Raw genomic sequence first — 16,595 nt, 5'->3', positions numbered from 1 at the left:
AGTCTATGGGCAGACCTTGAAACCCCTCATCAGCTTTGAAACCTATCTCCTCCTTCATTTTTTGTGCTAGAAACCTCCTTCAAAGTTTAAAATGTTCAGGACCTTTATGTGAGTAAACTAACCATTCAGATTTTTGAAATTCCTTATAGTTTTTATGTAATTTAAGTTTGTTTGGGACCCTTTTTAACATTGAAGTGGATGTGTGGAATGTTCAGTTTCTAGAGTGTAGCAGCTCGTATTTTGAAAACATCTACACGTTTTGTAAACTGCTGTTGCTCCTACAGTTTTAACAGCTCATACACATATTCTACATTAAAACGTTCACACAACTGTGCTGATTCGTACAATCTAAGTCTCTAAGCCGTGTGACTTATAGTTTTTGCTCTATGACGTTTCGTTCGGCAACTGCGCTCCTCATTGAAACGTATTGGCCCACACTCTGACTTTTGAGCTGCTCATTTTGCATTTTTACACTTTTTCTAACTCGTCGCCATGGCTACAGTTTTTAAGCTACACGGACAATTATATATACAAATGTTCAGCATTTTCTCAGGATTCATAGGGTGTCAATATCTAGGCTGTGACCTTCATACTTTTTGAGGGAGAGCTGTCTGAAGCCGGCATGCCTTTCCATTGAAGTGAATGAGAGGATGCTCACAGTGTCAGTTGAGATTTGAATTTGGGGACACGCGCAGGCTCTCTGTACAGGCACCCTTTTATGACTACTGTGGCAGCATTCATATTCCTTTCTTCCATCCTTCCATCCTTCCTTCCTTCCATCCTTCCTTCCTTTCATCCATCCTTCTTTCCTTCCTTCCTTCCTTACTTATATTCAAAGAAATATTCAGAATGACACTTTTTCAGGCTGTAAACTCATATTAATATATTTTCTCCTCTTTCAGCTATTGAACTCAATAAAACTATGAGTTATGATGAGTGGTCTAATCCAATTTTGAGTGTAGTACTAGCAGTACTTATAACAAACACCTACTGCTTTTCACTACTACTGCTTCTAACCTCAACTTCCATACAACACCTCCACATCTACTGCTCGGCCCCGGAGTGGGCTATAGACACATGGTGGGATGAGGGGTGCATGGGGATGGCCTGGCAATCACTGACCTGCCCCCAACAACCTCTGACCTGAGGGGGCGGAATCTTGCCACCACGCCACTATCCACGCCACCGTCCCAACATCTCAGACCCTGAGTTGGCTAAAGATGCAGTTTTCACGGTTGGGTGCATGTGGGTGGCCCGGGGAGCAGTACACTCTCCTCGACCAGCTCTGACCTGAGGGGGCGGAGTCTCGTCTCCACGCCACTATCCACGCCACTGTCCCCACATCTCAGCCCCTGTGGTCACAGGGTCATTGCCGGTGGGGGCAGGTGGGAGGCCAAGAGCAGCGTACACTGTCCAAGACCGGCTCGGACCCAAGGGGGCGGAGTCTCGCCATCATGCCACTAATACGCCACGCACCTCACAACACAGCCTCTGAGGCAGCTAGAGACACACGGTCTTCACTGGTGAAGGCAGGTGGGTAACCCGGTGCGGTCTACACTGTCCACGACTGGCTCTGACCCGAGGGGGCGGAGTCTCGCCACCACGCCACTACCACGCCTCGGACCTCACAACACAGCCTCTGAGGTGGCTAGAGACACACGGTCGTCACTGGTGAAGGCAGGTGGGTAGTCCGGTGCGGTCTACACTGTCCACGACTGGCTCTGACCCGAGGGGGCGGAGTCTCGCCACCACGCCACTACCACGCCTCGGACCTCACAACACAGCCTCTGAGGTGGCTAGAGACACACGTTCGTCACTGGTGAAGGCAGGTGGGTAGTCCGGTGCGGCCTACACTGTCCACAACCGGCTCTGACCCGAGGGGGCGGAGTCTCGCAATCACGCCACTATCCACGCCACAGACCTCACAACACAGCCTCTGAGGTGGCTAGAGACACACGGTCTTCACTGGTGAAGACAGGTCGGCACGGCCTACACTGGCCATTACCGGCTCTGACGCGAGGGGGCGGAGTCTCTTCACCACACCACTGAACATGCCACGGACAACACAACTCAGACCGGGTTAGAGACACATGGTCTTCACGGGTGGGTGAAGGTCACTGTACTGTCCCCGACATGTTGTGACCCAAGGAGGGGGAGTCTCGCCACCACGCCACTATCTACACCACAGACCCCACAACTCGGCCCCTGAGTGAGTTAGAGACACACGTCCTTCACTAAGGAGATTACCCGGAGGTCAAAGCCCCTGACCAACGGTGACCAAGGCGGCGGAGTCTTTCCACCACGCCACTATCCACGCCATGGACCACAGAACTCAGCCCATGTGGGCTAGAGACACACGGCCTTCACCATCTGGTGCATAGAGATTGCCCAGAGATCACTGTACTGTCACCGACAGGCTTCCAAGCTCTTAAGCTATACATTCCATCATTTATTCCATCTTTCAGATTTGACAGTATTACTCTATTGCTCATCTTTCAAGCTAAAGGCTCAGTTCAAGGCTTAAACTACTCAGGTTGAAAAATTTAAAAGTATTTAAGTTCTTAGCTTCTTTAGGTTATGCAGTTCCAATTCTGCCAGTTTCACATTTCAGCTAAGCTTCCAGGTTTTCCAGCCTACAAGCTTTTTAGCAATATATATTCCATCATTTATTCCATGTTCCAGCTTTGACAGTATTACCGTTTATCTTCCAGCTTTTATAGCAATGTATTTAAGTTTTTAGCTTCTTTAGGCAATGCAATTCAGCTTCCAATTCTGCCAGTTTCACATTTCAGCTTCCAGGTTTTTCAGCTTCCAATCTTTTTAGCTATACATTCCATCATTACAGTGTAACAGTTTATCTTCCAGCTTTTGTAGCAATGTATTTAAGTTCTTAGCTTCTTTATGTAATGCACTTCAGCTTCCAATTCTGCCAGTTTCACAGTTCAGCTAAGCTTCAAGGTTTTTCAGCTTCCAGGCTTTTCAGCTTCCAGGATTTTCAACCATTCAGGTGTGATGCATTTGACATTTCAGATTTTTCACATTCATGCATTTTCAGCAATGCTTTTGCTATTCCGTTCAGCTGCTCAGCATTCACACGCATTTTCTGCAGGAAATGCAATTTTCTAGTATTAGAATTGACACCTCTCTTTTTTCCTTCCGTACATACTTTGGCTCTCCTTAACTCCCTCATACTTTGAGCTACAGAAACCATTCAAATATCAAAATGTTTGTATTTTTATGGTCACGATGGGACTTCTTTCAGATTTTTTATATCTTTTATACTTTTTAAAATATTCAGCTTTTTCAATATTTTTTTTACAATGGAAGTCTATGGCTGGACCTTGAAATTCTCTTCAGCTTTGAAACCTATCTCCTCCTTCATTTTTTGTGCTAGAAACCTCCTTCAAAGTTTAAAATGTTCAGGACCTTTAGCACATTTAACGCATTCAACAGATTTTTAAAATTCCTTATAGTTTTTATGTAATTTAAGTTTGTTTTGGACCCTTTTTAACATTGAAGTGGATGTGTGGAATGTTCAGTTTCTAGAGTGTAGCAGCTCGTATTTTGAAAACATCTACACGTTTTGTAAACTGCTGTTGCTCCTACAGTTTTAACAGCTCATACACATATTCTACATTAAAACGTTCACACAACTGTGCTGATTCGTACAATCTAAGTCTCTAAGCCGTGTGACTTATAGTTTTCGCTCTATGACGTTTCGTTCGGCAACTGCGCTCTTCATTGAAACGTATTGGCCCACACTCTGACTTTTGAGCTGCTCATTTTGCATTTTTACACTTTTTCTAACTCGTCGCCATGCCTACAGTTTTTAACCTACACGGACAATTATACATAGAAATGTTCAGCAAGTTCTCAGGATTCCCACGGTGTCAATAGCTAAGCTGTAGCCTTTATACTTTTTGAGAGAGAGCTGTCTGAAGCCGGCATGCCTTTCCATTGAAGTGAATGAGAGGAAGCTCACAGTGTCAGTTGAGATTTGAATTTGGGGACACGCGCAGGCTCTCTGTACAGGCACCCTTTTATGACTATTGTGGCAGCATTCATATTCCTTTCTTCCATCCTTCCATCCTTCCTTCCTTCCATCCTTCCTTCCTTCCTTTCATCCATCCTTCTTTCCTTCCTTCCTCCCTTCCTTACTTATATTCAAAGAAATATTCAGAATGACACTTTTTCAGGCTGTAAACTCATATAAATATATTTTCTCCTCTTTCAGCTATTGAACTCAATATAACTATGAGTTATGATGAGTGGTCTAATCCAATTTTGAGTGTAGTACTAGCAGTACTTATAACAAACACGTACTGTATTTCACTACTACTGCTTCTAACCTCAACTTCCATACAACACCTCCACATCTACTGCTCGGCCCCGGAGTGGGCTATAGACACATGGTCTCCAATGAGGGGTGCATGGGGATGGCCTGGCAATCACTGACCTGCCCCCCACAACCTCTGACCTGAGGGGGCGGAGTCTTGCCACCACGCCACTATCCACGCCACCGTCCCAACATCTAAGACCCTGAGTTGGCTAAAGATGCAGTTTTCACGGTTGGGTGCATGTGGGTGGCCCGGGGAGCAGTACACTCTCCTCGACCAGCTCTGACCTGAGGGGGCGGAGTCTCGTCACCACGCCACTATCCACGCCACTGTCCCCACATCTCAGCCCCTGAGTGAGCTACAGACACGGCTTCACTGTTGGGTGCATGGCAATTCCCCGGATGTCAGTGCATTGCCACCGACCTGCTCTGACCAGAGGGGGCGGAGTCTCGCCATCACGCCACTATCCACGCCACGGACCTCACAACACAGCCTCTGAGGTGGATAGAGACACAAGGTCCTCACTAGTGAAGGCAGGTGGGTAGCCCGGCACGGCCTACACTGTCCACGACCAGCTCTGACCCAAGGAGGCGGAGTCTCGCCACCACGCCACTATCCACGCCACGCACCCCACAACTCAGACCCTGAGTGGGCTAAGGACACAGGGTCATTGCCGGTGGGGGCAGGTGGGAGGCTCAGAGCAGCGTACACTGTCCAAGACCGGCTCGGACCCAAGGGGGCGGAGTCTCGCCAGCATGCCACTAATACGCCACGCACCTCACAACACAGCCTCTGAGGCAGCTAGAGACACACGGTCTTCACTGGTGAAGGCAGGTGGGTAACCCGGTGCGGTCTACACTGTCCACGACTGGCTCTGACCCGAGGGGGCGGAGTCTCGCCACCACGCCACTACCACGCCTCGGACCTCACAACACAGCCTCTGAGGTGGCTAGAGACACACGGTCGTCACTGGTGAAGGCAGGTGGGTAGTCCGGTGCGGCCTACACTGTCCACAACCGGCTCTGACCCGAGGGGGCGGAGTCTCGCAATCACGCCACTATCCACGCCACAGACCTCACAACACAGCCTCTGAGGTGGCTAGAGACACACGGTCTTCACTGGTGAAGGCAGGTGGGTAGCCCGGCACGTCCTACACTGTTCACGATTGGCTCTGACCCAAGGGGGCGGAGTTTGCCACCACACCACTATCACGCCACGGACCTCACAACACAGCCTCTGAGGCGGCTAGAGACACATTGTCTTCGCTGGAGGGTGCATGGAATTTGCCAAGAGGTCACTGTACTGTCCCCGACGGGTTGTGACCCAAGGAGTCTTGCCACCTCGCCACTATCCACGCCACAGACCCCACAACTCAGTCCCTGAGTGAGCTAGAGACACGTTCTTCAATATCTGGTGCATAGAGATTGCCCAGAGATCACTGTACTGTCCCCGACAGGCTTCCAATCGTTTAAGCTATACATTCCATAATTTATTCCATCTTTCAGCTTTGACAGTATTACTCTATAGCTCATCTTTCAAGTTAAAGGCTCAGTTCAAGGCTTAAACTACTCAGGTTGAAAAGTTTAAAAGTATTTAAGTTCTTAGCTTCTACAGGTAATGCAGTTCCAATTCTGCCAGTTTCACATTTCAGCTAAGCTTCCAGGTTTTCCAGCCTACAAGCTTTTTAGCAATATATTCCATCATTTATTCCATGTTCCAGCTTTGACAGTATTACAGTTTATCTTCCAGCTTTTGTAGCAATGTATTTAAGTTTTTAGCTTTTTTAGGCAATGCAATTCAGCTTCCAATTCTGCCAGTTTCACATTTCAGCTTCCAGGTTTTTCAGCTTCCAATCTTTTTAGCAATACATTCCATCATTACAGTGTAACAGTTTATCTTCCAGCTTTTGTAGCAATGTGTATAAGTTCTTAGCTTCTTTATGTAATGCACTTCAGCTTCCAATTCTGCCAGTTTCACAGTTCAGCTAAGCTTCAAGGTTTTTCAGCTTCCAGGCTTTTCAGCTTCCAGGATTTTCAACCATTCAGGTGTGATGCATTTGACATTTCAGATTTTTTCACATTCATGCATTTTCAGCAATGCTTTTGCTATTCCGTTCAGCTGCTCAGCATTCACACGCATTTTCTGCAGGAAATGCAATTTTCTAGTTTTTTATTATTATTCTTACTTCTTCTTCCGTACGTTTTTTGGCTCTCTGTAGCTCCTTCATACTTTGAGCTATTTAAACCATTCAAGTATCAAAATGTTCAGCTTGTTAAGGACATTATCGGAATCTTTTCAGATTTGTTATACCTTTTATACTTTTTAAAATATTCAACTTTTTCAACAGTTTTTTTGAATGGAAGTCAATGGGGGAGTTTTGAAACCTTCTTCAGCCTTCAACTCCTTCATACTTTGAGCTACAGAAACCATTCAACTATCAAAATGTTCAGCTCTTTAAGGTCTTTGTGGGATATCTTTCAGATTTTTAATATCTTTTATACTTTTTAAAATATTCAGCTTTTTCAATATTTTTTTTACAATGGAAGTCTATGGCTGGACCTTGAAATTCCCTTCAGCTTTGAAACCTATCTCCTCCTTCATTTTTTGTGCTAGAAACCTCCTTCAAAGTTTAAAATGTTCAGGACCTTTAGCACATTTAACGCATTCAACAGATTTTCAAAATTCCTTATAGTTTTTATGTAATTTAAGTTTGTTTTGGACCTTTTTTAACATTGAAGCGGATGTGTGGAATGTTCAGTTTCTAGAGTGTGGTAGCCTGTTTTTTGAAAATATCTACACGTTTTGTAAACTGCTGTCGCTCCTAGAGTTTTAACAGCTCTTACACATATTATACATAAAAATGTTCACACAACTGTGCTGATTCGTACAATGTAAGTCTCTAAGCCGTGTGACTTATAGTTTTGGCTCTATGACGATTTGTTCGGCAACTGCGCTCTCCATTGAAACGTATGGGCCCACCCTCTAACTTTTGAGCTGCTAATTTTGCATTTTTACACTTTTTCTAACTCGTCGCCATGCCTACAGTTTTTAAGCTACACGGACAATTATATATACAAATGTTCAGCCAGTTCTCAGGATTCCTCCGATGTCAATAGCTAAGCTGTAGCCTTTATACTTTTTGAGAGAGAGCTGTCTAAAGCCGGCATGCCTTTCCATTGAAGTGAATGAGAGGATGCTCTGTGTCAGTTGAGATTTGAATTTGGGGACACGCGCAGGCTCTCTGTACAGGCACCCTTTTATTACTACTGTGGTAGCATTCATATTCCTTCCTTCCATCCTTCCTTTCTTCCATCCATCCTTCCTTCTTTCCTTCCTTCCTTCCTCATATTCAAATAAATATTTAGAATGACACTCTTTTTCAGGCTGCAAACTCATATTAATATATTTTCTCCTCTTTCAGCTATTGAACTCAATAAAACTATGAGTTATGATGAGTGGTCTAATCTATTTTTGAGTGTTGTACTAGCAGTACTTATAACAAACACCTACTGCTTTTCACTGCTACTTCTTCTAACCTCAACTTCCATACAACACCTCTACAGCTACTGCTCGGCCCCGGAGTGGGCTATAGACACATGGTCTCAAATGAGGGGTGCATGGGGATGGCCTGGCAATCACTGACCTGCCCCCAACAACCTCTGATCTGAGGGGGTGGAGTCTCGCCACCACGCCACTATCCACGCCACTGTCCCCACGTCTCAGACCCTGAGTTGGCTAAAGATGCAGTTTTCACGGTTGGGTGCATGTGTGTGGCCCGGGGAGCAGTACACTGACCTCGACCGGCTCTGACCTGAGGGGGCGGAGTCTCGTCACCACGCCACTATCCACGCCACTGTCCCCACATCTCAGCCCCTGAGTGAGCTACAGACACGGCTTCACTGTTGGGTGCATGGCAATTCCCCGGATGTCAGTGCATTGCCCCTGACCTGCTCTGACCAGAGGGGGCGGAGTCTCGCCATCACGCCACTATCCACGCCACGGACCTCACAACACAGCCTCTGAGGTGGATAGAGACACACGGTCCTCACTGGTGAAGGCAGGTGGGTAGCCCGGCACGGCCTACACTGTCCACGACCAGCTCTGACCCAAGGGGGCGGAGTCTCACCACCTCACCACTATCCACGCCACTGACCCCACATCTCAGCCCATGAGTGAGCTACAGACACACGGTCTTCACTGTTGGGTGCATGAAGATTGCCCGGATGTCAATGCACTGCCCTCGACCTGCTCCGACTGGAGGGTGCGGAGTCTCGCCATCACGCCACTATCCACGCCACTGACCTCACAACAGCCTCTGAGGTGGCTAGAGACACACGGTCTTCACTGGTGAAGGCAGGTGGGTAGCCCGGCACGGCCTATACTGTCCAAGACCGGCTATGACCCAAGGGGGCGGAGTCTCGCCACCACGCCACTATCCACGCCACTGACCCCACATCTCAGCCCATGAGTGAGCTACAGACACACGGTCTTCACTGTAGGGTGCAGGGAGATTGCCCGGATGTCAGTGCACTGCCCCTGACCTGCTCTGTCCGGAGGGGGAGGAGTCTCGCCATCACGCCACAATCCACGCCACGGACCTCACAACACAGCCTCTGAGGTGGCTAGAGACACACGGTCTTCACTGCTGAAGGCAGGTGGGTAGCCCGGCACGGCCTATACTGTCCAAGACCGGCTATCACCCAAGTGGGCGGAGTCTCCCCACCACGCCACTATCCACGCCACAGACACCACAACTAAGACCCTGAGTGAGCTACAGACACACAGTCTACACTGGTGGGTGCAGGGAGATTGCCCGGATTTCAGTGCACTGCACTGTCTCGCCACCACGCCACTACCACGCCTCGGACCTCACAACACAGCCTCTGAGGTGGCTAGAGACACACGGTCTTCACTGGTGAAGGCAGGTGGGTAGCCCGGCACGGCCTACAGTGTCCACGACTGGCTCTGACTCAAGGGGGTGGAGTCTCGCCACCACGCCACGGACACCACAACTCAGCCCTTGAGTGGGCTAGAGACACATGATCTTCACGGGTGGGTGCATGGAGATTGCCAAGAGGTCACTGTACTGTCCCCTATGGGTTGTGACCCAAGGGGGCGGAGTCTTTCCACCACGCCACTATCCACGCCATGGACCACAGAACTCAGCCCATGTGGTCTAGAGACACACGCTCTTCACCGTCTGGTGCATAGAGATTGCCCAGTGGTCACTGTAATGTCCCGACAGGCTTTTAAGCTATACATTCCATCATTCATTCCATCTTTCAGCTTTGACAGTATTACTCTATTGCTCATCTTTCAAGCTAAAGGCTCAGTTCAAGGCTTAAACTACTCAGGTTGAAAAGTTTAAAAGTATTTAAGTTCTTAGCTTCATTAGGTAATGCAGTTCCAATTCTGCCAGTTTCACATTTCAGCTAAGCTTACAGGTTTTCCAGCCTACAAGCTTTTTATCAATACATTCCATCATTTATTCCATGTTTCAGCTTTGACAGTATTACAGTTTATCTTCCAGCTTTTGTAGCAATGTATTTAAGCTTTTAGCTTATTTAGGCAATGCAGTTCAGATCCCAACTCTCCCAGTTTCATATTTCAGCTAAGCTTCCAGGTTCTTCAGCTTCCAATCTTTTTAGCTATACATTCCATCATTACAGTGTATCTTCCAGCTTTTGTAGCAATGTATTTAAGTTCTTAGCTGCTTTATGTAATGCACTTCAGCTTCCAATTCTGCCAGTTTCACAGTTCAAATGAGCTTCAAGGATTTTCAGCTTCTAGGCTTTTTAGCTTTCAGGATTTTCAGCCGTTCAGGTGTGATGCATTTGACATATCAGATTTTTCATATTCATGCATTTTCAGCAATGCTTTTGCTATTCCGTTCAGCTGCTCAGCATTCACACGCATTTTCTGCAGGAAATGCAATTTTCTAGTTAGTGTGAATGCTTTAGAGCATTCACACTATTGTTATCCAGTTCTTTATAGTTTATTCTTACTTCTTCTTCCGTACGTTTTTTGGCTCTCTGTAGCTCCTTCATACTTTGAGCTATTTAAACCATTCAAGTATCAAAATGTTCAGCTTGTTAAGGACATTATCGGAATCCTTTCAGATTTTTTATACCTTTTATACTTTTTAAAATATTCAACTTATTCAACAATTTTTTTGAATGGAAGTCAATGGGGGAGTTTTGAAATCTTCTTCAGCCTTCAACTCCTTCATACTTTGAGCTACAGAAACCATTCAACTATCAAAATGTTCAGCTTGTTAAGGTCTTTATGGGATATATTTCAGATTTTTAATAACTTTCATACTTTTTAAAATATTCAGCTTTTTTCAACATTTTTTTACAATGGAAGTCTATGGGCAGACCTTGAAACCCCTCATCAGCTTTGAAACCTATCTCCTCCTTCATTTTTTGTGCTAGAAACCTCCTTCAAAGTTTAAAATGTTCAGGACCTTTAGGTGAGTAAAGTAACCATTCAGATTTTTGAAATTCCTTTTAGTTTTTATGTAATTTAAGTTTGTTTGGGACCCTTTTTAACATTGAAGTTGATGTGTGGAATGTTCAGTTTTTACAGTGTAGCAGCTCGTATTTTGAAAACATCTACACGTTTTGTAAACTGCTGTCGCTCCTACAGTTTTAACAGCTCATACACATATTCTACATTAAAACGTTCACACAACTGTGCTGATTCGTACAATGTAAGTCTCTAAGCCATGTGACTTATAGTTTTGGCTGTATGACGATTTGTTCGGCAACTGCGCTCTCCATTGAAACGTATGGGCCCACCCTCTAACTTTTGAGCTGCTAATTTTGCATTTTTACACTTTTTCTAACTCGTCGCCATGCCTACAGTTTTTAAGCTACATGGACATATCATAGCCTGAAATGTTCAGCATTTTCTCAGGATTCCTAGGGTGTCAATATCTAGGCTGTGACCTTCATACTTTTTGAGGGAGAGCTGTCTGAAGCCGGCATGCCTTTCCATTGAAGTGAATGAGAGGATGCTCACAGTGTCAGTTGAGATTTGAATTTGGGGACACGCGCAGGCTCTCTGTACAGGCACCCTTTTATGAATATTGTGGCAGCATTCATATTCCTTTCTTCCATCCTTCCATCCTTCCTTCCATCCTTCCTTCCTTTCATCCATCCTTCTTTCCTTCCTTCCTTCCTTACTTATATTCAAAGAAATATTCAGAATGACACTTTTTCAGGCTGTAAACTCATATTAATATATTTTCTCCTCTTTCAGCTATTGAACTCAATAAAACTATGAGTTATGATGAGTGGTCTAATCCAATTTTGAGTGTAGTACTAGCAGTACTTATAACAAACACCTACTGCTTTTCACTACTACTGCTTCTAACCTCAACTTCCATACAACACCTCCACATCTACTGCTCGGCCCCGGAGTGGGCTATAGACACATGGTGGGATGAGGGATGAGGGGTGAGGGGTGCATGCACTATCCACGCCACCGTCCCAACATCTCAGACCCCGAGTTGGCTAAAGATGCAGTTTTCACGGTTGGGTGCATGTGGGTGGCCCGGGGAGCAGTACACTCTCCTCGACTAGCTCTGACCTGAGGGGGCGGAGTCTCGTCTCCACGCCACTATCCACGCCACTGTCCCCACATCTCAGCCCCTGAGTGAGCTACAGACACGGCTTCACTGTTGGGTGCATGGCAATTCCCCGGATGTCAGTGCATTGCCCCCGACCTGCTCTGACCAGAGGGGGCGGAGTCTCGCCATCACGCCACTATCCGCGCCACGGACCTCACAACACAGCCTCTGAGGTGGATAGAGACACACGGTCCTAACTGGTGAAGGCAGGTGGGTAGCCCGGCACGGCCTACACTGTCCACAACCAGCTCTGACCCAAGGGGGCGGAGTCTCGCCACCACGCCACTATCAACGCCACGCACCCCACAACTCAGACCCTGAGTGGGCTAAGGACACAGGGTCATTGCCGGTGGGGGCAGGTGGGAGGCCCAGAGCAGTGTACATTGTCCAAGACCGGCTCGGACCCAAGGGGGCGGAGTCTCGCCATCATGCCACTAATACGCCACGCACCTCACAACACAGCCTCTGAGGCAGCTAGAGACACACGGTCTTCATTGGTGAAGGCAGGTGGGTAACCCGGTGCGGTCTACACTGTCCACATCTGGCTCTGACCCGAGGGGGCGGAGTCTCGCCACCACGCCACTACCACGCCTCGGACCTCACAACACAGCCTCTGAGGTGGCTAGAGACACACGGTCTTCACTGGTGAAGGCAGGTGGGTAGTCCAGTGCGGCGTATACTGTCCACAACCGGCTCTGACCAGAGGGGGCGGAGTCTCACCACCACGCCACTACCATGCCTCGGACCTCACAACACAGCCTCTGAGGTGTCTAGAGACACACGGTCTTCACTGGTGAAGGCAGGTGAGTAGTCTTTCCACCACGCCACTATCCACGCCATGGACCACAGAACTCAGCCCATGTGGGCTATAGACACACGGTCTTCACCATCTGGTGCATAGAGATTGCCCAGAGATCACTGTACTGTCCCCGACAGGCTTCCAAGCTTTTAAGCTATACATTCCATCATTTATTCCATCTTTCAGCTTTGACAGTATTACTCTATTGCTCATATTTCAAGCTAAAGGCTCAGTTCAAAGCTTAAACTACTCAGGTTGAAAAGTTTAAAAGTATTTAAGTTCTTAGCCTCTTTAGGTAATGCAGTTCCAATTCTGCCAGTTTCACATGTCAGCTAAGCTTCCAGGTTTTCCAGCCTACTAGCTTTTTAGCAATACTTTCCGTAATTTATTCAGTTTCAGCTTTGACAGTATTACAGTTTATCTTCCAGCTTTTGTTGCAATGTATTTACGTTTTTAGCTGCTTTAGGCAATGCAGTTCAGATTCCAACTCTCCCAGTTTCATATTTCAGCTAAGCTTCCAGGTTTTCAGCTTCCAATCTTTTTATACATTCCATCATTATAGTATAAAAGTTTATCTTCAAGCTTTTGTAGCAATGTATTTACGTTTTTAGCTTCTTTAGGCAATGCAATTCAGCTTCCAATTCTGCCAGTTTCACAGTTCAGCTAAGCTTCAAGGTTTTTCAGCTTCCAATCTTTTCAGCAATACATTCCATCATTACAGTGTAACAGTTTATCTTCCAGCTTTTGTAGCAATGTATTTAAGTTCTTAGTTTCTTTATGTAATGCACTTCAGCTTCCAATGCTGCCAGTTTCACAGTTCAGCTAAGCTTCAAGGTTCTTCAGCTTCCAATCTTTTTAGCTATACATTCCATCATTACAGTGTAACAGTTTATCTTCCAGCTTTTGTAGCAATGCATTTAAGTTCTTAGCTTCTTTATTTAATGCACTTCAACTTCCAAATCTGCCAGTTTCACAGTTCAGCTAAGCTTCAAGGTTTTTCAGCTTCCAGGCATTTCAGCTTCCAGGATTTTCAACCATTCAGGTGTGATGCATTTGACATTTCAGATTTTTCACATTCATGCATTTTCAGCAATGCTTTTGCTATTCCGTTCAGCTGCTCAGCATTCACACGCATTTTCTGCAGGAAATGCAATTTTCTAGTATTAGAATTGACACCTCTCTTTTTTCCTTCCGTACATACTTTGGCTCTCCTTAACTCCCTCATACTTTGAGCTACAGAAACCATTCAAATATCAAAATGTTTGTATTTTTATGGACACGATGGGACTTCTTTCAGATTTTTTATATATTTTATACTTTTTAAAATATTCAGCTTTTTCAATATTTTTTTTACAATGGAAGTCTATGGCTGGACCTTGAAATTCTCTTCAGCTTTGAAACCTATCTCCTCCTTCATTTTTTGTGCTAGAAACCTCCTTCAAAGTTTAAAATGTTCAGGACCTTTAGCACATTTAACGCATTCAACAGATTTTTAAAATTCCTTATAGTTTTTATGTAATTTAAGTTTGTTTTGGACCCTTTTTAACATTGAAGTGGATGTGTGGAATGTTCAGTTTCTAGAGTGTAGCAGCTCGTATTTTGAAAACATCTACATGTTTTGTAAACTGCTGTCGCTCCTACAGTTTTAACAGCTCATACACATATTCTACATTAAAACGTTCACACAACTGTGCTGATTCGTACAATCTAAGTCTCTAAGCCGTGTGACTTATAGTTTTCGCTCTATGACGATTCGTTCGGCAACTGCGCTCTTCATTGAAACGTATTGGCCCACACTCTGACTTTTGAGCTGCTCATTTTGCATTTTTACACTTTTTCTAACTCGTCGCCATGCCTACAGTTTTTAACCTACACGGACAATTATACATAGAAATGTTCAGCAAGCTCTCAGGATTCCCACGGTGTCAATAGCTAAGCTGCAGCCTTTATACTTTTTGAGAGAGAGCTGTCTGAAGCCGGCATGCCTTTCCATTGAAGTGAATGAGAGGAAGCTCAGTGTCAGTTAAGATTTGAATTTGGGGACATGCGCAGGCTCTCTGTACAGGTACCCTTTTATGACTACTGTGGTAGCATTCATATTCCTTCCTTCCTTCCTTCCTTCCTTCCTTCCTTCCTTCCTTCCTTCCTTCCTTCCTTCCTTCCTTCCTTTCTTCCATCCATCCTTCCTTCTTTCCTTCCTTCCTTCCTTCCTTCCTTCCTTCCTTCCTTCTTTCCTTCCTTCCTTCCTTCCTTCCTTCCTTCCTTCCTTCCTTCCTTCCTTCCTTCCTTCCATCCATCCTTCCTTATTTCCTTCATTCCTTCTTTCCTTCCTTCCTGCCTTCCTTCCTTCCTTCCTTCCTTCCTTCCTTCCTTATATTCAAAGAAATATTTAGAATGACACTCTTTTTCAGGCTGCAAACTCATATTAATATATTTTCTCCTCTTTCAGCTATTGAACTCAATAAAACTATGAGTTATGATGAGTGGTCTAATCTATTTTTGAGTGTAGTACTAGCAGTACTTATAACAAACACCTACTGCTTTTCACTGCTACTTCTTCTAACCTCGACTTCCATACAACACCTCTACAGCTACTGCTCCGCCCCGGAGTGGGCTATAGACACATGGTCTCCAATGAGGGGTGCATGGGGATGGCCTGGCAATCACTGAACTGCCCCCCACAACCTCTGACCTGAGGGGGTGGAGTCTCGCCACCACGCCACTATCCACGCCACCGTCCCCACATCTCAGACCCTGAGTTGGCTTAAGATGCAGTTTTCACGGTTGGGTGCATGTGTGTGGCCCGGGGAGCAGTAGACTGTCCTCGACCGGCTCTGACCTGAGGGGGCGGAGTCTCGTCACCACGCCGCTATCCACGCCACTGTCCCCACATCTCAGCCCCTGAGTGAGCTACAGACACGGCTTCACTGTTGGGTGCATGGCAATTCCCCGGATGTCAGTGCATTGCCCCTGACCTGCTCTGACCAGAGGGGGCGGAGTCTCGCCATCACGCCACTATCCACGCCACGGACCTCACAACACAGCCTCTGAGGTGGATAGAGACAAACGGTCCTCACTGGTGAAGGCAGGTGGGTAGCCCGGCACGGCCTACACTGTCCACGACCAGCTCTGACCCAAGGGGGCGGAGTCTCACCACCTCGCCACTATCCACGCCACTGACCCCACATCTCAGCCCATGAGTGAGCTACAGACACACGGTCTTCACTGTTGGGTGCATGAAGATTGCCCGGATGTCAATGCACTGCCCTCGACCTGCTCCGACTGGAGGGGGCGGAGTCTCGCCATCACGCCACTATCCACGCCACGGACCTCACAACACAGCCTCTGAGGCGGCTAGAGACACACGGTCTTCCCTGGTAAAAGCAGGTGGGTAGCCCGGCGCGGCCTACACTGTCCAAGACCGGCTATGACCCAAGGGGGCGTAGTCTCGCCACCACGCCACTATCCACGCCACAGACACCACAACTAAGACCCTGAGTGAGCTACAGACACACGGTCTTCACTGGTGGGTGCATGGAGATTGCCCGGATGTCAGTGCACTGCCCCCCACTGGCTCTGACCCCAGGGGGCGGAGTCTCACCAACACGCCACTAACACGCCACGGACCTCACAACACAGCTTCTGAGTTGGCTAGAGACACACGGTCTTCACTGGTGAAGGCAGGTAGGTAGCCCGGTGTGGCCTACACTGTCCATGACCGGCTCTGACCCGAGGGGGCGGAGTCTTGCCACCACGCCACGGACACCACAACTCAGCCCTTGAGTGGGCTAGAGACACATGGTCTTCACAGGTGGGGGCAGGTGGG

The sequence above is a fragment of the Borostomias antarcticus genome (assembly GCF_949987555.1).
Source record: "Borostomias antarcticus genome assembly, chromosome: 26".
NCBI lineage: Eukaryota > Metazoa > Chordata > Actinopteri > Stomiiformes > Stomiidae > Borostomias > Borostomias antarcticus.
This window is presented reverse-complemented; position numbering follows the sequence as displayed.